This window comes from Peromyscus eremicus, chromosome 9 (assembly GCF_949786415.1).
Source record: "Peromyscus eremicus chromosome 9, PerEre_H2_v1, whole genome shotgun sequence".
NCBI lineage: Eukaryota > Metazoa > Chordata > Mammalia > Rodentia > Cricetidae > Peromyscus > Peromyscus eremicus.
The window spans coordinates 112467950-112493043 of record NC_081425.1 but is presented as its reverse complement, the minus strand read 5'-3'; the positions used below and the strand labels follow the sequence as shown (position 1 = coordinate 112493043).

The 25094-nt window shown below is 40.1% G+C and overlaps 1 pseudogene; it reads right to left on the bottom strand.

Annotated features, from left to right (window-relative positions):
- Positions 1-603: 603 nt before the first annotated feature.
- LOC131919103 (SUMO-activating enzyme subunit 1-like) lies at positions 604-24761 on the bottom strand (annotated as a pseudogene).
- Between the last annotated feature and the right edge of the window lie 333 nt (positions 24762-25094).

Sequence of the window (25094 nt, the reverse complement as noted above, 5' to 3'; positions counted from 1 at the left end):
CAATTTCTAGGATTACAGGCCTACATCATGGCCCCTTGCACTGAATCTGCCTTTTGGAAATAAAAATTTGGGCTGAAATATGGCTCAGCCATTAGTTAGGCTCACAACAAAAAGACAAGAAATGAGCAATTCCACTAAGGTTTAACTTGCAAGACAACTGGGTAACAGTCTCTCCCTTCCAGAATTCAGGCTACAGCCTGACCAAGGCTCAATAACTGAAGGCTGTTCTCAGTCCTCCAGGCTTTGACAAAAGTGCACCTCCACTGGGTTTCAAAGGCTCTGGGCATTGTATCACTGCTCCTCCCCATTGACCTATGAAAGGGAGTAAGTCCAAGAGGTTGCAAGAAGCTCTGACATCATGAAGCATGCTGCTCTTGCCAGGTATCACCAGTCTCCAATGAGCGCACAAATGAGCAATGCCAGAGGGATGCTAGGCAATGATCATACCTGGGGAGCCCGCAGGTTGCTGACAGCTGCTAGGACTACTTCCTGCCTCCTTGCTCTAGAAAACTCTTTGTAATCCAGGCAAGCCCTCTTGAGAAGAAGGCAGGTGACAGGTGGGCTTGGAGCACATATGCACTTCTGAGCTGTCACACCTTAGGCTCATTTAGAACCCAGGCACTCCACAATTTCATTCCCCTTCAAATCATTGGAAAGAAAGAAGTTGTTGTGAGGAGGGTCCCATTGGGACAAGGCCTTTACAATTTCCTGTGCTAAGATCTCCAACAACAGCACATACTGGGGCCATCTCAGTAAAGCAGTACCTGACAAAGTCATTGGGAAGTAGGTCAGTAACTTACACCAGTGAATCAAGTGCATCTTTTTAGATCTACAGCAGCAGCTCCGTATCCTCACTGTAGTTATCAGAACTGGGATCTCTCCATTTATCTGTGTCGAATTTCAGCAGCACTTGCAGCAGAAAGCAAGCTGAGGCTGTATGCTCAGATTACTTACTCTCCACTCCAATCCACTTACAGCACCTCTTTTACAGAGCAGAAAAGTACTTTCTTTTTACCGTGGTTGTCTCAGATGAATCAAGTTTTGCTCTCTTGGCCAACTTTGGGAACTTTGGTTTTTCTCTTCTACAAACTCATGCTCTCCAAGATTTGTAAAGGTGTACCTACGGTACCCAAAGACAACTCCTGTAAAGAACTTGATGCTGTTTCTGTGACAGATCTGGTTGACTTTAACGATGATGTCCCTGCAGCAGCAAGTCAAGTATACTGCATCAAACTGAGTGAAGAACGCATGCAGCTTTTTCTCTATATCCTCAGTGTTCACCTTTACATCCACCATGGGGTTGGGATTCTGGGCTCAGCCTTATTCTGGCTCACAGACCCCATCCAAATCAAGAACTCAGCTCCAGGGTCTTCTGGAGATACCTGCATGGTCAGTCCTTTCACTCCCCTAGGATAAGATTCTTGGCAATTTAAGCTCCAAGTCCTTTCATGCAGACAGTTAGCACCCAGGAAGCTCTAAGTCACTTCTGGGCCATAGGTGGATCTGTGGGTCGGTACTGCTTCCTGCTCTGAGGTGCCCCCAATGCTGGTCTCCTTCTGCATGATGACGCCGGCTTTTACCTCATCCACCTCGTACTCTTAACAACCGCCAGCAAAGCCGCAGTCCAGATGATGGTATTTTGTGTAACCCTTCTCCCTGTCTCCTTTCTGCTCACTTTTTCTCCCTTTACTTTGAAGTTGGTTGGCTTTTTTTCCTATGACTATACTCTTTTCTCTTTTTTTTTCAATTTTAATTTTAATTTTTTGAGACAGGCTCTATGTAGTCTTGGCTGTCTCAAAGCTTACTATGTAAACCAGACTGGGCTCAAATTTTCCTGCCTCTGCCTCCAGAGTGCTGAGATTAAAGTCTTGTGTCACTATGCCTGGCTAGCTTTTAATATTTTCGTTGATCTCCTCTTCCTCCTCCTCCTCCTCCTCCTCCTCCTCCTCCTCCTCCTCCTCCTCCTCCTCCTCCTCTTCCTCCTCCTCCTCCTCCTCTTCCTCCTCCTCCTCCTCCATTTCTGAGGACTATGTGTTCCATTTCTTCTCTAGACATATTTAGCACATCTAGAAGTTCGGGAACAGGCTTTCTCCATGTAGCCCTGGCTTTCTTGAAATTTGCATTGTAAACCAGCATGGCCTTGAACTCACAGATTTACCTGCCTACAGAGTACTATGATTAAACACATGCACTAGGACACTTGGCTTAAAAGGTCAGGATTTTAAGGAACTGTAGAGACTAGTCAAGATACTCTCTAGTACATTAGAAGGAAAAGAAAGAAGGTAGGGAGGAGGGCTACACAAAATGCCATCTCTGAGAGAGACATGGCCACTGCAATCAGGAACTCATAGCACCTGAGTTCATCCACTCAGTGGATGTCAGCCGACACTGAGTCTACACAAGAATGAGCTCTCAACAGTAAGGCATGGAAGTACCCCTCACTGCTGAACCATTTGTTACTGATAGAATTAGGGAGGGCAGAGTCCTTGTCTTCAGTTTTGTACCTTATGATGATGACCACACATCCCATCAGGCTCCAGGAAATAGTGGAAACCCGGTGGTTACACAGATGGCCCTGACTGTACTTGTTTAAATGAGAACATCCCCCACAGGCTCATAGATTTGAATACTGGGTCACCAGGTCCTGGCTCTATTTGAAAGGATCAGGAGGTGTGGCTTTGTTGGAGGGAGAGTGTCACAGGTCCCAGGCTTTGAGATTTCAAACAGCCCAGTCCAATCTCAAAGTCTCTCTCTTCCTGCTGCCTGCAGATTTGGATGTAGAATTCTCAGCTATTTCTCTAGTACCATGTCTGTCTGCTGTGGTGACAATGTGCCAAACTTCTGAAACTGTAAGCCAGTCCCAGTTAAATGCTTTCCTTTGTAAGAATTGCTTTGGCCATGGTGCCTCTTTACAGCAATAGAAAACTGGCTAAGACACTGAATAAACTAAATGATTCACAAAACAAAACCCCAAATCATGAATCTGGGAAAGGGATGCTGGGAGTGGTTCACAGGAAAAGGGAGGAGATAAGATAAGGTGTTCGGTAAAAAGTGATCAGAATGCATTATATATGTGTATAAAATTCCTCAAAGAACAAAATTAATAAAAACATGAAACTAGTTGGGGTAGTACCTTCCAGGGAAAGCCACAGTGGAAAATCAGTATGTGGAGAAGTCAAGTAAAATATCATGAGGAGATGTTAAGTATGGTTACTAGAACATGTACAGTAGATATCCTTCACTTCTCATGAAACAATCCCTCTTTAGTGTTCTTGATTTTGCTTATGTAAAACCTGTGATTCCATGACCACAGCTAAAAACTTTGATGATGCCCAAGCGGACAGCCCCACATCCATGCACATATGAGCAGCACTAGCTAGACTTAGTGAGTTGTTTTTAAAATGAAGACATGAAGTTGGGGCAAGGACATGTTGAGGAGTTTACGGCAAGACATGAAGGGAAAGGTAAGGGTAGATGCAATCATATTTCATTGTATTCATGAATACAATAAAGAAAGAATAAAGAAAAATTAAATTTTGGTGTTTAAAACCAAGGTATTGGTTACCACTGCAATTATCAAAAATATAAGAACATAATATAGACTACATAATCTGGCTTTCTGGGAAAACTCTGCACTAGTGGCAATACATAATTAAATGACCTGAATTAGTCTTATGCTGATATAAATCTTCATCCTAGACTTGCACAGATTCAAATAATTGTAGGCTGAGAGGCAAGAGAATGCTCTAGGTAATTAGACAGGTAATAGAGACTTGCTAATCAGGATCAATCATGAGTGAATTAATCAAGCTCTCTGAATGGCAAGTGACAAATTAGTACAAAATAAGTTATAATGGCATAGATAATCTGTAAATCTGCTCTGATAGTCATGCACAATATAAGAAGCATTAAGTACATGATTTACATATTTTAATGTCTTATCTATGCTTTCACCAATTAGCTAATATATTTTCAAATATGTGAATTCTTACATGAGTAAAGAGTGGTGTTCAGTACTGTCATCTGCTACAAAGAAGAAAGGCAAAATACCTTTTTTTAAACAACAATAGAAAAATATAGCATCACACTTGTATGACTGACACTTGGTTATAATGTATTCCTTTGGGAGACTATCTAGAGTGAATAATAGACTATTGATAGGCAATTCATACATAAGAGCTCTTACTCCCAATGTTGTACACTTAAAATAGTAGAAGAAATAAACTTATTAAGACTGAATGCCTAAATATAGATTGTTGCATACAATGACCACTGTCAAACAGATAGAAAATATCATTAGCATAGTCATATCAGGCAATGTCAAAAAGTAACATGTTCTTTTTTGTGGACTAACAATAATTCTAAGAGGATTTACTTATTAAGACACATAGATTTTTCTCCAGAAAGTTTCTCAGTTGAAATTGTTCAGTTAAGGATTAAAAGTCTGGGCTCAGGGAAGCTAGATCTATGGAAACTGTTCTCTGTAGCATGGCAAAACATACTATACCCAATGTACATTATATTGGCCAACTGTCATGTGCAATTTGAGGTCACTGTGAAACTGGTTCTGGAAGTGGGGTTGCCATTTAATACACAAGCATATTTGTCTCAAATTGTCCACCAAGGCTCTTTCTCTAGGGATGGGCTTCCTTCCTCACTCTGATGGGAAAGAAAGAACAAGACAGCCCAAGAGTAAAAACAATGTGCACATGAATACAGCTAGAAGGAAAACTATTTCCATTCGAGATGAGTATTGTTTATTCCATGATATAAAAATACCTGTATAGGAACAGAAAGTCAGAAGTTCAGTCATCGGGAAGCTTATCCACAGATAGAAAAGCTCAATCAGAAAAATCTAGCAGAAAGACTCAAGTTTGACAGTTTCTGTTGGATATTTGTAAGCCCTCAATTTTATAATGTTGCCTTTCTGATACTATTTGCTCTTTTACTTGCAAATCTCACCTGAGAGGGAACTCTACTTATCCAGGACTCTCTACACAGAACTCCAGCTGACTGTCTCAATGAGGCTTCCCTAATTGACTTCTGCTAGATGTTTTGAGTACTCAATTTGATCACATTTCACTCTCTCTCCTTTTTACTTTTGTTTGTTATATACTTAATAAATGTACTTATTCAAAACCAAAATAGGGCTATCATAGATTATTCTCCTGGTCATACAAAACAACATAGAAAACAGAAAGAAACTATGGTGGTTTGAATGAAAATGGCCCCCATAGGCCCATATCAAGTGGCACTATTAATAAGTGTGGCTTTGTTGGAGTAGGTGTGATTTTCTTGAAAGAAGCATGTGACTGGGGCCTGGGCTTTGAGGTCTCAGATGTTCAAGCCAGGCCCAGTGTCTCCCTCACTTCCTGCTGCCTGCCAAGCTCTCAGCTACCTCTCCAGCACCATGTCTGCCTGCATGCTTCCATGATTCCTGCCATGACAACAGTTGATCAAATCTTTGAACTGTGAGCTAGCCCCAACTGAATGTTTCCTTATAAGAGTTTTCATGATTGCCCACAGAATCAACTAGGCAGGCCTCATAGGGGCTCACACAGACTGAAACAACAAATAGGGACACTGTATGAGTCTGAGATAGGTCTTCTGTATATATGTTAAGGTTATTATCTTGGTGTTCTTGTTGGACTCCCAATAATGGGAGTGGGGAAGTGTCTTTGACTCTTTCACCTGCTCTTGGGACTCTTTTCCTCATACTGGTTTGCCTTGTCCAGCCTTGTTATGATGGCTTGTGCCTAGTCTTATTCTATCTTTTTTTGAAGGGAAACGAAGGAAGAATAGATCTGGGGGAGAAGGGAGGTGGTGGGAGAGACTGGGAGGAGTACACAGAGGGGCAACTGTGTTCAGAATGTAATGCATGAGAGGGAAAAAAGTGCCAAATTAAAATAATATAAAATAAGCTAGGTAGTGGTGGTGCACTTTAATCCCAGCACTTGGGAGGCAAAGGCAGGCAGATCTCTGTGAGGTCAAGGCCAGCTTGGTTTACAGATCAAATTCCAGGATAGTCAGGGCTACACAGAGAATACCTGTCTCAAAAAATCAAAATAAATAAAATAACCACATATGTAAAGAAAAAAGAATTGCTATGGTCATAGTGTCTCTTCATAGCAATAGATACACTAAGACAGAGAACAAAGACAAATATTTTTGCAGCGAATTTCCAGCTGCCATTGCTGCAAAGCTCAAGAGAGGACAGTGTGCTTAGTCTCCTCAACCTCTTCTGGGGAAGATGTTAAGAAGCTCCTTGGTCCCTTGCTCATGTGCAGTGCAAGGGCAGTCAGGATGAGCATCCATCACCTTCCATGAAAAGAACTCTGGGAACCATCCTTCCCTTGGTAGTTGTATACCCTGAGCTCTATCTCTGGTGAGAGAAGCAGAGAAGTAGCACCAAGAAGCAGCAGCCAGATCCCAGGAAATACTGTGTGATGTGGAAGGTACTCTTATGTGTTTACGTATAAATCCACTTGAGTTTTCACTATATGCCAACAGTTTTCTCTCAATAAATGAAAAAAAAATCTTTTTTTTACTTTATTTAAAGTACCTGAAAACCTGTGTTTGATCCTTAACATGTCAAAAGAGGGAAGGACTACATTTTTTAAAGTATTTAGGGAGTCTATTATACTACATTATGGCAAAACATAGTCACCTGAAAATGAGAAGGAAATAAGATGACAATATGCAGATGCTGTTCCAAACTGCAAAAGTTCAGAAAACAAAAAGCAGGCAATTTAAATTTTCTTGGGAGAAATTAATGAAAATGATTGAATACTGTATCTTGTTATATAATGACATTTGAGTTTTTGTTGTTGTTTGTTTATGTCTTGTTTTGTGGTGGTGGTGGTTATTTTTGTTTAGAGACAGGGTCTGACTATGTAGCTCTAGATGTCCTAGAACTTACTATGTAGACCAGGCTGGTCATGAACTCACAAAGATCTGTCTTCCTATGCCTCCCAAGTGCTAGGATTAAAGGTGTGGACTACTATACCAGGCTACATAGTAAAATTTGTAACATTGAACTTCATAAGGACAAAATGCAATGCATTTATTGTAAAAATTAAGTGAAAAAATCCATTTTTATAACAAGTCCAACTTGTGATAATATGACTGACTATAAAGGATGTATACAATGTATTATGTTAAAAATCTTTTTCTTGTTTATATGAAAATATTAGGTGCCAAAACTAAATAAACCAACATTTTCAGACAACACTATTTTCATATTTCAAATATTTAGAAGTAATTTCTTATTTAATTCTGAATTTGTGTTAGGAAACAAATTAATGAACAATATAACCATAATTTATATCTTATTTCTTTTTTAGGACTAAAATTTTTATTCATTTTTTTATGTAGGGTAGGACCACCATGAGTAAATCTTACCTGCACTGTTCTGTGTGGACTTTTTACATATTGTGTTTTTCTGTTTCTTGTGTGTTGACCCCCTGTGACACACAAAAAAAAGTGATATTTATTTTAATATTCATATGGAAAACATTTACCAAGTACTCTAAACTCTTTATTTTTTGAGTTCATAATGTACTTTACATTGAAAATACATGAAATATATTTTGTCCTTACTTTTTCCTATGTAAAAAATTGAAAGAATTTGGCCATTTGTTAAAATAACAAAACCACACATGCATACACACACACACACACACACACACACACACACACACACACACATACACACACACACACACACACAAAGGAGGGCAGGGGTTCTTCCATATACTTTGTTCTGATACTTCCAGTAACTTTATAATTATTTGCTCCTGTTTCATTCATCTGGCCATGTCCCTAGGGCCCCACGGCCCTATCTGTCATGACACTTTGGAAGCATTTCATTAAGTGTGATACTGAGTGTGATGCTCTCTCCAAAGAGAGTAGTTCTGTACATCATGAACTTGGCTCCTATTTCTAAGCATCCCCCTCTCCGGGCACTCTCAGAAGCCACGATGGTTTGGGGACCTTCAAGCTGTTTCTTAATAGTTCATAACTGAATGCTGAAACCACTACATGGCTGCTTCTACTCTCAACAAACATTTCTGTGTAATGCTGAATCCTTATAATTCACAATCTGTAACAAAACTCACATGAGAACAACAAAGTCCTTCAGTTCTGTTTCTTCCTGACTACAGCTAATGAGCTCAAGATTTCAGCGGTTGCCCTGGTAAACTCTCACATAAGGGTTTTGTTTCCAAGCCGGGCAGTGGTGGCACACACCTTTAATGCCAGCACTCAGGAGGCAGAGCCAGGCAGATCTCTGTGAGTTCAAGGCCAGCCCGGGCTACCAAGTAAGTTCCAGGAAAGGCGCAAAGCTACACAGAGAGACCCTGTCTTAAAAAAACAAAAAAAAAAGGGGGGGGGTTATTTTCCTAGATACCACATTGGGCTTCACCATTGTTGTGGAACTGATTGAGAATGTGACCATGCTCTACATACAGAACTGTGTTCAAAGGCCACTGATGAAGGGACCTCCAGAAAAGCCAAAAAAATACTTGAAATTTGCATCTTTTTTTAAAAAGTCTTGGAAATTAAATCAGCCAAAACATATTAGTTCTAAACCTTAAAAAAAATTAATGTATGTGTACAAGTGAACTGTCTATTAAAGAGCTGAGGCCTAGCTGTTGGAATTAGGTTACTGTATATGCACCTGTAAAGGATGTGTGCTGTCGTTTAACTGTCCTCTGTCTTTTTCTGCTTTCTTGCTTCCATGAGCAGAAGACTCTCCTCTACCACATGGTCCCACTAACAAGACAAGCAGTCCAAACTGTCTTGGACTGAAACCTTCAAAACCATGTGCCAAAATAAACCTGTCCTCCTTTCACTTGTTTCAGGAGTTTGAATGGATAGATGTACAGCTGAATAGCACAGCATCAAAACAATTCAAAGAGGACAGAAAAAAAAGAATAGCACTTGGTAACACCATGTAATAATCATTATGAGTACCTGATGTATTTGATTATTCAAATAGAAATTTAAGGATTTAGAGAGAGAGCCCCATGATTGAGAGCACTAGCTGTTCTAGCAGAGGACCCAGATTTAATTCCTAGGAACCATATGGCAGCTCACAACTGCCTGAAACTCCAGTTCCAGAGGACCCAATGCCTTCTTCTGGCCTGCAAGGGCACTGCATGTATGTAATGCACATACATGCACTCAGGTGCACATATGTACACATCAAATAAAAATAAATTAATAAATATGAATTTAAAAGTAATCAAAAGCATTGAGTGATCCAAGAGACAACTTTGTTTTCAAACTCTATGTTGACTGTAACATTTTAAAGGAAAATATATACGCAACAGAATGAAAATACTTACAAAATGCTTTGAATTCCATTATCAAGCAAAAATTAAACTAGAATCTATATGTTTAAAAATAAATAATATTTCTGGCTACAGTGGTACATGCTTTTAATCCCAGAACTTGGGAGGCAGAGGTAGGAGGATCTATGTAAATCTGAAGCCAGCCTAGTGTACAAAGTAAGCTCCAGGACAACCAGAGTTACATAGTAAGACCCTGTTTTTATTAAAACAAAAAAAAGAGCCATTATGTGTGGTGGTTTGAATATGTATGGCTCTCTTACACTCCTATGTTTGAATGTTTGGCACACAGGGAGTGGCACTATTAGGAGGTGTGGCCTTGTTGGCGTAGGTGTGGCCTTGTTGGAGGGAGCGTATCACTATGGCAGTGGGCTTTGAGGTCTCATATGCTCAAGCTATACCCAGTGTGGCACACAGTCTCCTGTTACCCATGGATCAAGATGCAGAATTCTCAGCTCATTTTCCAGCACCATGTCTGCCTACATGCCACCATGTCCCACCATGATGATGATGGACCAAACCTCTGAAACTGTAAGCCAGCCCCAATTAATTGTTGTCCTTTATAAGAGTTGCTGTAGTCATGAAAGCAGGAGAAATGGCCCCACCTCCTGCTTACCACTGCCAGTGATAAACTAGCCACGGCAATGAAGGAGAGCTCACCTTGGTGGTGAGGACAAGGGAGTGTTTGTGAGCTGACCAATGCTGAAACTATGCAGGCCCAGAACCAGGATTATGATTTTACACACCTCAACATCCACCCCATCTGTGATCTGCTGGAGCATGTAAAGGGACTGTTCATCCAAACTTGCAGAATCTCCACAGCACAGGGCAACAACAAGATAACCAAGAGGAGTTCCAGTGAGGGCCCAACATCTATAGTGTAGCAGAAACCAGAGGCCTTGAACCAGACCAATGACCACTTGTAAGTAAAGATATATGGATAAAAGGTTTTACTGCATGACTCACTGTGTCACACTACAACTTCCATAATGAGATTGGTTTTTCTTTTTTCTTCTTTTTCCCTTAAATTTTATTTTATTTTTGGGGGGATGTTGCAAGGGCAGAGGGCAGACACAAGAGGATGAGAAAATGAATAGAATGGAGATGCGTGATGTGAAAGACACAAAGAATAAAGAAAAAGGACACTTAAAAAAAACTTGCCATAGTCATGAGATAAAACCCTGACTAAGATATTATGTAACAAGATACAGTATTCAAGCATTTTCATTAATATAAAACTACCTTAGCAAGCTGAGCAGTAGTGGTGTATGCCTTTAATCCCAGCACTTGGGAGGCAGAGGCAGGCAGATCTCTGAGTTCAAAGCCAGCCTGTGCTTCAGAGCTAGCTCCAAGATAGCCAGTGTTACACAAAGAAACCCTATCTCAAAAAAACAACAAACAAACAACAACAAAAGAAAAAACTGCTTTATCTAATAGAAGATCACATAATTGAGAAAATCAGATTATAAATCATAAAAAAAAAATAGTAAATATCAAAAGGAATGTGGAAGCCATGCAGGCAGAACAGATAGGCTGTGCACCTGTCTGTTTTCCCATGCCCTCATTTCAGTTCCCAAATACCAAAATCATTGTTAGCCCTTCCTGCCCCACCACCCACCTTGCTAATGTGCCCCCACCCTGACCTTGGGTATTGGCTACCTTCTGCTCAGGTGCAAGCCACACCCAGGTGTAGGCCATGTCAGACAGAAAAAAAGACCACACCAGCCAGAAGAACAGATAGGTGAACTCAGGCAGAGACTCAGTGCTATACCAAAGACCACACCTGTCACCAGAACTCAAGATAGGAGGCTACCCGCCCACTGACCTCCTGCACTCTCTCACTGCCCCACAACATGATCCCCAAACCCACTACCCTCCTCATCAACATGTCCCACCCCTCAACTCAGTCAGACCTCCTGCTGGAACAAAGGCCACACTAGCCACCAGAAGTCCAGCCCCCAACTTGAACAGACTCCCTGCTGGACCGGAGGTCCAGCCCACAAAGACCAGAAGACCAAAGAGGAAATAAAAACCAAGGAACAAAACACCCATCCAACAAAGACAAACTTGGAAACTGGCATCTAGACCTATAATCATCCCAAACCCAAATGCCTAGATGCCAGTGTAAGAACACAATAAATAATAGCCAGGGCAATACAACACCACCAGAACCTAGCTATTGACTACAACAAGCCCTGAATATTGCAACACAGCTGAAGTACAAAAAAATGACCTTAAAACTTATATAAAGATAGAAGAGTTGCTTAAAGAGGAAATGAATAAATTCTTTTTAAAAATCCAGAAAAACACAAACAAACAATTTGAGGAAATGAATAAATACCTCATGGAAAGCTAGGAAAATACAAACAAATAATTAGAGAAAATGAATAAATCCCTTCAAGAAGTCCATGCAAAATCAAACAAACAATTGAAGGAAATGAATTAAACTGCTCAAGCCCCTAAAATGAAAATAAAGAAAATACAAACTGGGGCTGGAGAGATGACTCGGCAGTTAAGAGCACCAGCTGCTCTTAACCTGAGTTCAATTCCCAGCAACTGTGTGGTGGCTCACAACCATCTCTAATGGAATCTGATGCCCTCTTCTGGCATAAAGTCATACGTGCAGATAGAGCACTCATATACATAAAATAAATAAATCTTTTTTAAAAAACACAAACTGAGAGAATTCTGGAAATGGAAAACCTACGTAAGTGAACAAGAACTACAGACACAAGTATCACCACAGAATGCAAGAGATGGAAGAGGGAATCTCAGGCATTAGAGATACCACAGAATAAATAGATGCATTGGTCAAAGAATATGGTAAATCTAAAATATTCCAGATACAAAACATCCAGGAAATCTGGGACATTAGGAAAAGACTAAACCTGAGAATCATAGGAATAGAAGAAAAAGAAGAATCCCAGCTGAGAGGCCCAGAAAATATTTTTTAAATCATAGAAGAAATTTTTCCTAACCTAAAAAAGGACATGCCTATAATGGTACAAGAAGCTTATAGGACATCAAATATATTGGACCAAAAAGGAAAGTCTTCTTACTACATAATAATTGAAACACTAAACATGCATAACAAAGGAAGAATATTAAAAGCTGCAAGGGAAAAGGGACAAATAACATATAAAAACAAATCTATTAGAATTACATCCAACTTCTCAATATAGACTCTAAAAGCCAGAAAAAAACTGGACAGATGTCCTGCAGACTCTAAGAACACAGATGCCAGCCCAAACTACTAGACCCAGCAAAACTTTCAATCATCATAGATGGAAAAAACAAGATATTCCATGACAAAGTCAAATTTAAACAATATCTATCCACAAATCCAGCCCTACAGAACTAGAAGGAAAACCCCAACCAAAGGAAGTAAACTAGACCCATTAAAACATAGGAAATAGGTAATCTCACACCAGAAAAACCAAAAGATGCACACACACACACACACACACACACACACACACACACACACACTAACAATAACAACAACAATAAAATAACAGAAATTAACAATCATTGGTCATTAATATCTGTTAATATCAATGGACTCAACTCCCCAATAAAAATATACAGACTAACAGAATAAATGCAAACACAGGATCCATCCTTCTGTTCCATACAAGAAACACACATCAACATCAAAGATAGATGTAAAGGGTTGAAAAAAAGATTTTCCAAGCATATAGACCCAAGACACAAGCTGTGTCACTATTCTAATATCTAAAAAAAAGTATACTTCAAACCAAAATTAATCAAAAAACATGGGGAAGGACACTTCATACTCATCAAAGGAAAAATACCAAGATGATGTTTCAATTCTTTTATTTTGTTTGTTTGTTTGGTTGGTTTGTTTTGTTTTGTTTTGTTTTGTTTTTTGAGACAGGGTTTCTCTGTGTAGCTTTGTGCCTTTCCTGGATGTCACTCTGTAGACCAGGCTGGCCTCAAACTCACAAAGATCTGCCCGCCTCTGCCTCCCTAGTGCTGGGATTAAGGGCATGTGCCACCCGGCTGATGTTTCAACTATGTCCCACATGCAAGGGAATCCACATTTCTATAAGAAACATTACTAAAGCTTAAATTACACATCAAACCTCAACGTAAATAGTGGGAGACTTTAATACCTGACTCTTACCAATGGACAGGTCATGCAGGTAAAAACTAAACAGAGAAATACTAAAGCTAACAGACATTATAAGCCAAATGGACTTAACAGCTATCTACAGAACATTTTACCCAAACACAAAAGAATTTACATTCTTCTCAGGACCTAACGGAACTTTCTCCAAAATTTACCATAAATGCAGACAAAGCAAGTCTCAACATATAAAAGAAAATTGAAATAACCCCCTATATTTTATCAGACCACCATGGATTAAAGCTAGATTTCAACAACAGCAGAAAGCCTACAAACACATGGAAACTGAACAAATCTCTACTGAATTACTACTGAGTCAAGACAGAAATAAGAAAGAAATTAAAGACCTCCTAGAATTTGAGCCAGGCAATGATGATTCACACCTTCAATCCCATCAATAGGGAGGCAGAGGCAGGTGGATCTCTGTGAGTCCAAGGCTAGCCTGGTCTACAAAGCAAGGTCCAGGACAGCCAGAACATAAAGAAACCCTGTCTTCAAAAAAAATAATAATAAAGACTTCCTAGAATTCAATGAAAATGAATGCACAAAGTACCCAAAGCTATGAGACACAATGAAAACAGTACTAAGAGGAAAGTCCATAGCACTAAGTGCCTTCTTAAAGAAATTAAGATCTCATACTAGTTACATAACAGCACACTGGAAAGCTCTAGAATGAAAAGAAGCAAACACACCCAAGAGAACAAGACAACATGAAATAATCAAACTGAAGGCTGCAAAGTGAAATTGAAAGAAGGACAACAATATAAAGAATAAATGTACAAAAAGTTGGTTCTTTGAGAAAATCAACAAAATGGACAAACTTTTATCCAAACTAATAGGCTAAGAGTGAATATCCAAATTAACAGAATCAGAAATGAAAAGTAGGACATAACAATAGACACAAAGGAAATCCAAAGAATTATTAGGTCATACTTTAAAACCTGTACTACACAGAAGTGGAAAATCTAAAAGAAATGGAGAATTTTCTCAGTATGTACCACTTACAAAAGTTAAACCAAGATCAGGTAAACAATTTACATAGACCTATAACCCCTAAGGAAATAGAAGCAGTCATTAAAAGTCTCCAAAAAAGAAAAACAGAAAAACCAGAGTCAGATGGTTTTAGCACAGAATTCTACCACTTTCAAAGAAGAGCTGATACCAATACTCCTCAAATTATCCCATGAAATATAAACAGAAGGAACATTGCCAAATTCATTTCATGAGACCTCAGTCACCCTTATACCCAAACCACACACAGATTCTACAAATACCCAATAAAATACTCTCAAACTGAATCCAAGAACATATCAAAAAGATCATCCATGAAAATCAAGTAGGCTTCTTCCCAAAGATGCAGAAATAGTTCAACAGGGAAACCAACCCACACCTCCCATCAGGCCCAGAGGTGAGTGACTTTGTTCATACCCAGGGAGGCCTGCCCCTAGCACCCATTCCTGGACCCCAGCTTTTCCTGGGGAACAGCCGCTGAACTTGGTCCCAGTTGCTGGCCAGCTGGCAGGGCACCTGTGGGAAGGTTCCCCTTCTCCAAGACCCCCCAGCGGACTGTGCAATCTACATGCCCTGCCCACATACCCATCTGCCCTCAAGACCCCCGCAACTTCCTGAGGCTTGGAAACCAACCCCAGTTCTCATCCGGCCCAGAGAGAGAGCTGTCATTGGGCCTAGAGAGACAGCTCTCATTGAAAAAGAGCTGTCATTGGACCAAGAGTAACCTCAGGAGACAGGGAATCTGTCAGCCCTCATTAGACCAAGAGTTGCTTTCTGAGAAGTAGAATCTGCCACCTCTCATTGGAACAGAGAGGCTTTCTGAAACACAGAATCTGTCAGCTCTGACTGGACCAAGAACCCTGATAAGACCAAGAACGAATCCACGAGGAGATGGGCAGACGTCAAGGCAGAAGTACATAGAATAACATAAAGAGAAATACAGCGTCATCAGAACCTAGCCCTCCACCAACAGCAAGACCTGAACATCATAAGGTAGAAGAAGCAGAAGAAAGCAATCTTAAGAATAGCATCATGAGGATGCTAGAGGCCTTTCATGAGAAAATCAAAAATGAAATTGAGGGAAAAGGTGAGGAAATCAATAAAGAAATTGAGAAAAAAGACAAAAATGTGAAGAAATCTATAAAGAAATAGAGGAAAAGACAATTTAAAAATTAGAAGAAAGCAATAAATCCCTTAAAGAAAACCATGAGCCGGGCGGTGGTGGTGCACGCCTTTAATCCCAGCACTTGGGAGGCAGAGCCAGGTGGATCTCTGTGAGTTCGAGGCCAGCCTGAACTACCAAGTGAGTTCTAGGAAAGGTGCAAAACTACACAGAGAAACCCTGTCTCGAAAAACCAAAAAAAAAAAAAAAAAAACATAAAAAAGCAATGAAACAGGCAAGGGAAATACTTTAAGACATGAAAAGGGAGATAAAAACAATGAAGAGGACACAAACAGAGGGAATGCTGGAAATAGAAAATCTGAGTAAACAAACAGGAAACAAAGATGCAAGCATAACCAACAGAATACAAGAGATGGAAGAGAGGCTCTCTGGTATAGAGGATACAATAGAGAAAATGGATTCATCAGTCAAAGAAAATACCAAAGCCAAAAAAGTCATAACACAAAGTGTCCAAGAAATCTGGGACACCATGAAAAGACCAAACCTAAGAATAATAGGGAAAGAGGAAGGAGAAGAATACCAACCCAAAGGCACAGAAAATGTATTCAACAAGATCATAGAAGAAAACTTTCCCAACTTAAAGAAGGAAATGCCTATGAAGCTACAAGAAGCCTATAGAACATCAAACAGACTAGACCCAAAAAAATAGTTTCCTCACCACATAATAACTAAACAACTAAACGTACAGAATAAAGAAAGAATATTAAGAGCAGCAAAGGAAAAAAGCCAAGTGACTTATAAAGGCAAACCCATCAGAATAACACCTGATTTTTCAATGGAGACTTTGAAAGCCAGAAGGACCTGGACAGATGTAATGCAGACACTAAAAGACCATGGATGCCAGCCTAGACTAATATACCCAGCAACACTTTCAATCATCATAGATGAGGTGAACAAGACATTCCAAGACAAAACCAGATTTAAACAATACTTATCCACAAATCCAGCCCTACAGAAAGCACTAGAAGGAAAATTCCAACCTAAGGAAGTCAGATACATCCATGAAAACACAGGCAAACAGATAATCCCACAGCAGTAAACCCCAAAGAAAGATAACAGGAATGAACAATTACTGGTCATTAATATCCCTTAATATCAATGGATGTATATTCACCTATAAAAAGACACAGGCTAACAGAATGGATATGAAAGCAGGACCCATCTTTCTGTTGCATACAAGAAACACACCTCAAATTCGAAGATAAACACTACCTAAGAATAAAAGGCTGGGAAAAGTCTTTCCAATCAAATGGTCTTAAGAAGCAAGCAGGTGTAGCCATCCTAATATCCAGCAAAATAGACTTCAAACTAAAATCAAAAAGAAGAGATCAAGAAGGACATTACATATTCATCACAGGAAAGCTCCACCAAGATGAAGTTTCAATTCTGAACATTTATGCCCCAAACACAAGGGCACCCACATATTTAAAAGAAACATTACTAAAGCTTAAATCACATATAAAACCCCACACATTAATAGTGGGAGACTTCAACACCCCACTCTCACCACTGGACAGATCTGTCAAATGGAAACTTAGAGAAATAAGGGACTTAACTGATGTTATGACTCAAATGGACTTAATCGACATCTACAGAACAAACCATCCTAACAAAAAAGAATCCACCTTCTTCTCAGCACCCCATGGAACCTTCTCTAAAATCTACCACATACTTGGCCACAAAACAAATCTCAACAGATACAAAAAAAATTGGATTAACCTCCTGTATTCTATCAGACCACCATGGTTAAAAGTTGGACTTCAGCCGGGCAGTGGTGGCGCACGCCTTTAATCTCAGCACTCAGGAGGCAGAGCCAGGTGGATCTCTGTGAGTTTGAGGCCAGCCTGGACTACCAAGTGAGTTTCAGGAAAGGTGCGAAGCTACACAGAGAAACCCTGTCTCAAACAACCGAAAAAAAAAGACTTCAACAACAACAAAAATTACAGAAAGCCTACAATCTCATGGAAACATGACAATGTTCAAATGAATCACCAATGGCTCAAGGAAGAAATAAAGAAAAAAATTAAAGACTTCCTAGAGATCAATGAAAATGAATACACTACATACCCAAACTTATGGGACACTATGAAAGCAGTGCTAAGAGGAAAATTCATAGCTCCCAGGCAGTAGGATCAGAACCTGTCCCTAGTGGATGAGCTGGCTTTTTGGAACCTAGTGCCTATGATGGGACACTTTGCACAGTCTTGGTGCAGGAAGGAGAGGCTTAGACCTGCCTCAACTAAATGTACCAGGCTCTGCTGACTCCTCAGGGAAGACCTTGCCTTGGAAGAAGTGGGAATGAGGGGTGGGTAGGGGAAGAAGACTGGGGGCGGGAGAAGGGAGGACAGGGGAATCTGTCATTGGTATGTAAAATGAATAGAAAATCTCTTAATTAAAAAAATATTTAAATAAAAAGGAGATAATCTTGCTACAATCCACAGAACCAGAGAAGCTAAGTAACAAGGGGGGCTCAAGAAGGTAAGCATGAATCTCCTGGTAAGGGGAAATAGAATAGATTTTATGGGTAGACTCATGGTGGATGGGGATGAGAACAGGAGGGATCAGGTGGGGGAGAGATGAAGGGAGAGAGTACTGGGACAGATGACTGAAATTAGGGGGCATTTCAGGGGCAAGGTAGAAACCTAGTGCAATGTAAACTCCCAGGAATCTAGGAGGGCAAGCCTAGCAAAGACTCTAAGTGATGGGGGATACAGAACCTGAACCAGCCATCTTCTGTAACCAGACAAGTCTTCCAATGGTGGGACTAGGACACCAACCCAGCCACAAAACCTTTGACCTACAATTTGTCCTGTCTGACTGACACTGCCTGGAGGCCAAGGCTAGATAGCCCAGAGACCTAGAGTACAACCAAACACAACTGGCACAAAAGAAAAAGAAAACGACATGTCAGTGAAATGATTTCTAATGATACTCCGCTATACTCATAGACTAGAGTCTAGCATTATCGTCACTGGAGAGGCTTCATCCAGCAACTGATGGGAACAGATGCAGAGACCCCCCAGCCAAACATTAAGTAGAGCTTGGGGAATCCCATGGAAGAGGAGGAGGAGGAAGACTTGTAGGGGCCAAAGGGGTCAAGGACACCATAAGAAAACCTACAAAATCAATTTAACCTGGGCTCATAGGAGCTCACTGAGGCGGAAGGGACGATCAGAGAGCCTGTACAGGTCTGACCTATGGTGGTATAACTTGGTGTTCTTGTGGGACTCCTAACAATGGGATTGGGGACTGTCTCTTTTGCCTGCTTTTAGGATCCTTTTCCTCCTTCTGGGTTCCCTTATCGCCTTAATATGAGGGTACATGCCTAGTTTTATAGCAACTTGATATGCCATGTTTGGTTTATAACCCTGGGAGGCCTACCCCTTTCTGAATGGTAACAGAGGAAGAGTGGATCTAGGGTAGAGTGGAGATGGAGGGGAGGGACTAGGAGGAGAGAAAGGAGGGGAAATTGCATTCAGGATGTAACATATGAGAGAAGAACTAAAAAAAATAGCACTAGGGCAAAAAAAAAAAAAAAGCTGGGCATGTCAAGAGGCAGAGGTAGGTGTACCTCTGTGAGTTTGAGGCCAGCCTAGACTACATAGTGAGTTTCTGGACATCCAGATGTATGTAGAGAGACCCTGTCTCAAAAAAAAAAAACACAAAGATTAACACTAGGGGATAGAAAGATGGCTCGGTGGTTAAGAGCACTTGTTGTTCTTGTAAAGAACCCTGATTCAGTTCCCCACACCCATATGGTGCCTCACAACCACAGGTTTCTTCAGTTCCAGGTGATCCAATGACCTCTTCTGACCTCCACAGGCCCCATGCACATACATGATGGGAATGCACTCATATACATAAAAAATAGATTTAAAAAGAATAGCACTAAGACTAAAGGTGTTTGAGTAGTATGAGTATAAGTAGGAGATTTAAGAATAGCACTGAACCATACCTGTCCCGGTGAAACATCATGTGTATATTTGCACCTTTCTCCATTAAAAGTTCTGCAATCCGGTCTTTATTTTGCTGTAGAGCAAGTAAAAGTGGTGTGAAGTCATCCTGAGGAGGGAAAAAACAAAAAACGAAAACAATTTACAGCATGTGAAAGATGTATTTCTCAGCTGATGAAAAATCTTTTTAAAATGTTACAAACATAAATAGAACAAATCTTTTTAAAATGTTAAGAAAATAAATAGCACAAATCTTCTAAAATGTTACAAACATAAACAGCACAGTGAGGAGATGAACTGGTAACTCTTCCTTGGTGCCCAGCTGCACCCCACAGGCTGCTCCTGCTCTTTGAAACCTCTCTAAAACTTGCTCCAGTCACTGGTGCCAAGATTCTTCACTTTAGTGTGGCTATATTGTTTTTCTCAACTAAAACAAGAACGTCTTGAAAGCAGAGACACTATCTTTTATCTCCATTGCCCCAACCCTAAAACATAGTTGTTGTGGAATATTAGTTTAAGATGTATTACATTCGTTCATGCTGTGGAATATTTGTTTAATGTGTTGTTGCATTCTTTTACATTGCTGTGTTACTTTGCCTGCCTAAAACATCTGACTGGTCTAATAAAGAGCTGAATGGCCAATAGCTAGGCAGGGGAGAGGAATAGGTGGGGTTGGCAGGCAGAGAGAATAAATAGAAGGAGAAATCTAGGGAAGCAAGGAGAAATCAAGGAGTGAGAAAAGGAGAAGGAGAGGAGGACACCAGGGGCCAACCACCCAGACACACAGCCAGTCACTGAGTAAGAAGTAAAGAAAGATATATAGAATAAAGAAAAGTTAAAAAAAAAAGAGGCAAAATGTAGTTAAAGAGAAACAGAATAATTTAAGTTAGAAAAGCTTCCCAGAAACAAGCCAAGCTAAGGCCAGGCATTCATAAGTAAGAATAAGTCTCCATATATTTATTTGGGAGTTGGGTGGCAGACCCCCAAAGAGTAAAATACTCAACTACACATGGTAGTAAATGTTTTGCTTCTGTTGGATGAATGAGCTAAATTGTCATTTCCAGAGCAGAGTCTCTCAATCTGTATTTCAAAAAATATTTACTGTTCCAGGAGCACCACAGAGAATGAAATATTCCATTATTACAGAACTATGATTATAGATCCAATATTAAATCCCTTTGACTTAAACCCATGCATGATAGCACTTTTGTGAAGAACATTCACACTTAAGGAAGGGCCTCAGGGATATGGTGGTCACCATTTTCCAATAATGTGAATGTTTGCACAAGGTAAGGGGTGAAGATCAATGAGTCTTTTCTACTTAAGGTGGCAAGAACCAGGTACCATTGTCAGGTATTCCTGCTCCAAATGGATCCTTCAGGAAATTGCTCTGAATTAAAAGACAGATCAATTAAGTTTCATGACTAATTGCTATAAGATGCAAGATTTGTATCTCAGCAGCTAAAAAACTCAGTACAAAATTTTATTCTCACATATAATAATAATCTAATAGCAATATGAAAAACTACGTTTTAGTAGCTAAAGTTATTTTTATTTTAGGCAAAATATAAACCAGAAGTAAACACATACAATTAATCAATAAAAACTCTAATAGTGACTTCTGAGTGGTCAGATTAGCTGCAAGAGAGCAGCAGGCCACATGAGATGGTATTAAGGCCCCAGTTATCCTCAAGGGTCAACAGAGGAAGGAGCTTGGTGTTAGGGGTATAAGAGTGGTTCTCTTTTTTGATTAATAAGCTAGGTTATCTCAAGGCCTTTTTGTAAGTCAATATTTTTTTTACCAAACTATTAGTTTTGTCTCCCCAGTTAAAGATCATTTTCATCTGCTTATATAAACGTGGGATAATTAAACAATGTCTTCTTTGTATTTCCATTCCATATGTGCCTGCATGCCTCTGATTACAACTGTATTCTCATTTTCCCTGTTTCAGCCTCATCTCTGAGAAACAAATGTGTTTGTACAATTTATTAACAGCAACACAATTTCCAGTTATAAAATCCTCTTTTTCAGTTGTAAAACCCAATTATAAGAAATGTTTTGCTTTCTTGTGTGGTTTTACACTAACTCAAAAAAAGTCTTTAGTGAAAAGAGATAAGAAAAATATTTTTGCCTTTAACAAATTCAATGTTCCTGCAACTATTTGCCATGAATGCACAGAAGAAATCTGTAGCCACTAAAAAGCCTTTGAAAGTGTCCGTAACTTTGATACCTTTGATTGATTAACTCCCTACAGAGTATTTTCATTCAATGAATGCCTGAACTTCTGTGGTGGAAAACAGATCCATGTGTGTCAATATTTTATAAAACAATATATTAGAGGTGGATTGGAAATAGAAGCTTTTTTACCTTTGTTTTAGCTTCAATATTTGCACTATGTTCAAGGAGCTGGGAAGCTATGAATGGGTTTTCACTGTCCCCTCTCATCTTCCCCCCAACCCACCCCCCATTCCCACCTCCTCCAGGGAAAAAAAAAAGCACTTGCCCTGAATGGGGCAGGCCTTGTCTTATGTCCCCAGAAGAAATGAAGAAAAATAATTTTCCTTCAGAAGAAAGTTAGACATTATTTAATTTTTAAAATTATATGGATAAATATGCTTTGACATAGATCTCCATTATTTTCTAAAAAGTTCTGTTATTTTCACAGAACTGCACTGCATTATGCTTGTGCACATGGCCATCTGGGGGTGGTAACTCTTCTAATAGAGAGGAACTGTAACATTAATGTCTATGACGATGACAACTGCACACCTCTAATTAAGGTAGCTATATAGACAACAATTTCTGTATGAGATGGATTAATTAGACTTAAATTCTTGGACTTGTGCACTGGGTAATGGTTAACACAAAAATTCATAACTCATCTAAATGCAGAAAGTAAGTGTCTGTGGAGTGCTTAGCCACAAATGGGACATCTGTATTGTCCCTTTCCCAGAAGGCTCAGGGACCATCACAAGACAGAAGCCTGAAATGAGGCAAACCAATAGGAACAAGGGTCCCATGGAGAGGTGTTGAGTGGGAGGACTGTGGATGAGAAATATGACAAAAGCAATAACTGGGACCAGGAGGTCGTGCATAAGCTGATGGCTTATGCCAGGCAAGTTTATTAAGAAGTACAGCCTCATATATGCTATTTTTCAAGAGGAAAAATAGCCAAGGTCATCAAGAGCTAAGACAATGTTTGCAAAGAGAACATCTCAGACACAGTTGCCTAAGGACAGATAACAACAGCCCAGGAGGAAGAGTTGGGTCACCAGAAGCTTCAGCTTTGACTGTTTTGAAGCACTGGCTCTATTCCTAGATTGTCTTGCCACCTCTGCTTCTGGACAAGGATATAGAGCTAAAAGTCCCCTTTGTCTTTTCATCAGGGTCTCTGGGGAAGTCTTGGGTAGGTCTGACTCCCCACACTGAAAGACTGTGAGAGTTAGAGGTCATGGAGGACCATAGTGAAACAGTGTCTTCTGGGCATGACAGGACTGATGCACCCATGAACAAGGGAATCTGTGGCTGATATGTAGAACTGAATTGTATTACAAAATTTAAAAAAATTGAATAAAACTCTTAAACAGGGCAAGTGCTTTATCGTGACAACATCCATGCTTGTAATAGCCTGTCTGAACAAAAGGAGAAAGCCCAGTAGATTTAATTCAGCTTGGATTTGAATCCTACTCTAATCTGTTACCTACTACCTACTTCCTGAGATTTTTGTGAGCTCCATAACTCAATTTCCTTATCCATATGATGGGGGTTAATCATAGTAGCTATCTTCCATGGCACTAATGTGATGCTTCAATTTCAATTCTGTACAAAGCATGTACAAGCATCTAACAGCTTAGTATTTGATGGACACAACGATGATTAGTATTCCTACTGCTAACAAATAAGCATTTCAATGAAGTGAAATAATAGAATTATGCCTACTATGCAGACATGCAGACATATAAAGATTATAAGGCATGATGGGGAGGAGAGATCTCATTTTACCTAGTGTGTGGAAGTATTCAGAGGACAACTTGTGAAAGTCAATTCTTATCCACTATGTGGGTCCCAGGAATGGAACTCAACTTGTCAGGGTTGGCAGCAAGCACCTCTAGCTACTGAGTCAGTCTCTCATGCTCAAGGATTACATATTTAGAAAAGTGTGTTTTTAGCTGCAGAAGGCTCAGGTATGTTGTTCAGATGGGAATGATCTTGAAATTGTATCTCAACTTCCTAGTAGCTGGGGTTGCATAGCAATGGACATCATGTCTTCCTTAAAATGGTCTTTATTTCACAGTTTAGTATCTGACATTGGAATTCCACTTACAATTTATGATACTTTATAACTAACAGCATTTTTCAATTTTTCTTAACATACAAAACAAAAATTTAACACACTCTCCCTAATGAGACCTTACTGTATGATGACACAAAGGAAAATAAATATTTTCAGGTTTTCCCCCCAGTTCTACTCATAAATGGGGGACATGATATATCCTGGGCTATTTTTTATATCATGTCCACAGCAATAGTACTCCAACTTGGATACCTCAACTTTAAAGCTATACTTAATACATAAGACAACCTTAAGGAGTATCCAAGTTCTCAAGTCTTCCCCAAAATTCTCTTCTTGGAACTAGTGGATACGATTTGATCTAGGCATTTAGGTTTGGAAGAAATTCATTTTCAGGCCTAAGAGTTGAGAGTTTTCAGTTGACCCATTCTCTACAGTTGAAGTAAAAAAAAAAAAAAAAAAAAAAAAAAAGGCCTTACTAGCCTTTTCTTGGTGAGCACGTTAGACAGCGTGTTTATGTACTACTTCCCACCTCCCTCTCACAACCAAACGTTGGGAGTTGATCACTTAGGGCTAATCCTTCCATCAACACACCTACTCAGTTGACTCAACCACTTTCCCAAGTTGGCCCCACCTGTCACCAACAGCCCTCCATCTTCTGCTCCTACTCACTTCCAAGTTCTAGTACCTGTTCCTCTTATCTGTGTCGTTTACACCGTTTACCCGGTAGGTGAGGAAACGCTCCACAGTAGCTACAGCGCCGACACTTGCAGCACGATGGATCTGTCCCACCGCGCAGTATCCGGTGATGTCTCTGGACATTAGGTGGCTATCACCACTAGCACACCCAAAGCTCAGGCAGGCGGCCCACAGGCAGGTAGAGGAGCGGCCAGGCGCCCGAACCCTCCTCCTGGACCAAAAGATCCTCTTCATAGGGAGGCCAACCGGCCAGCCTATCCCGCCCCCACTCACCCCCACTCCCACTCCGCGGCCCCCACCACTTCCCGGTAAAATTTTGAAATAAAGCCAGCAAGTCTCTCCACCCTGCCACACGAGTGTCCACTAGGCCGGTGGTTCAGTGTCCATCAGCCACTGCCTCTGCAGCCTGGCAACACCGCTAAACCAAGTGCATGTTCGCGGGTACACATCTCCTCG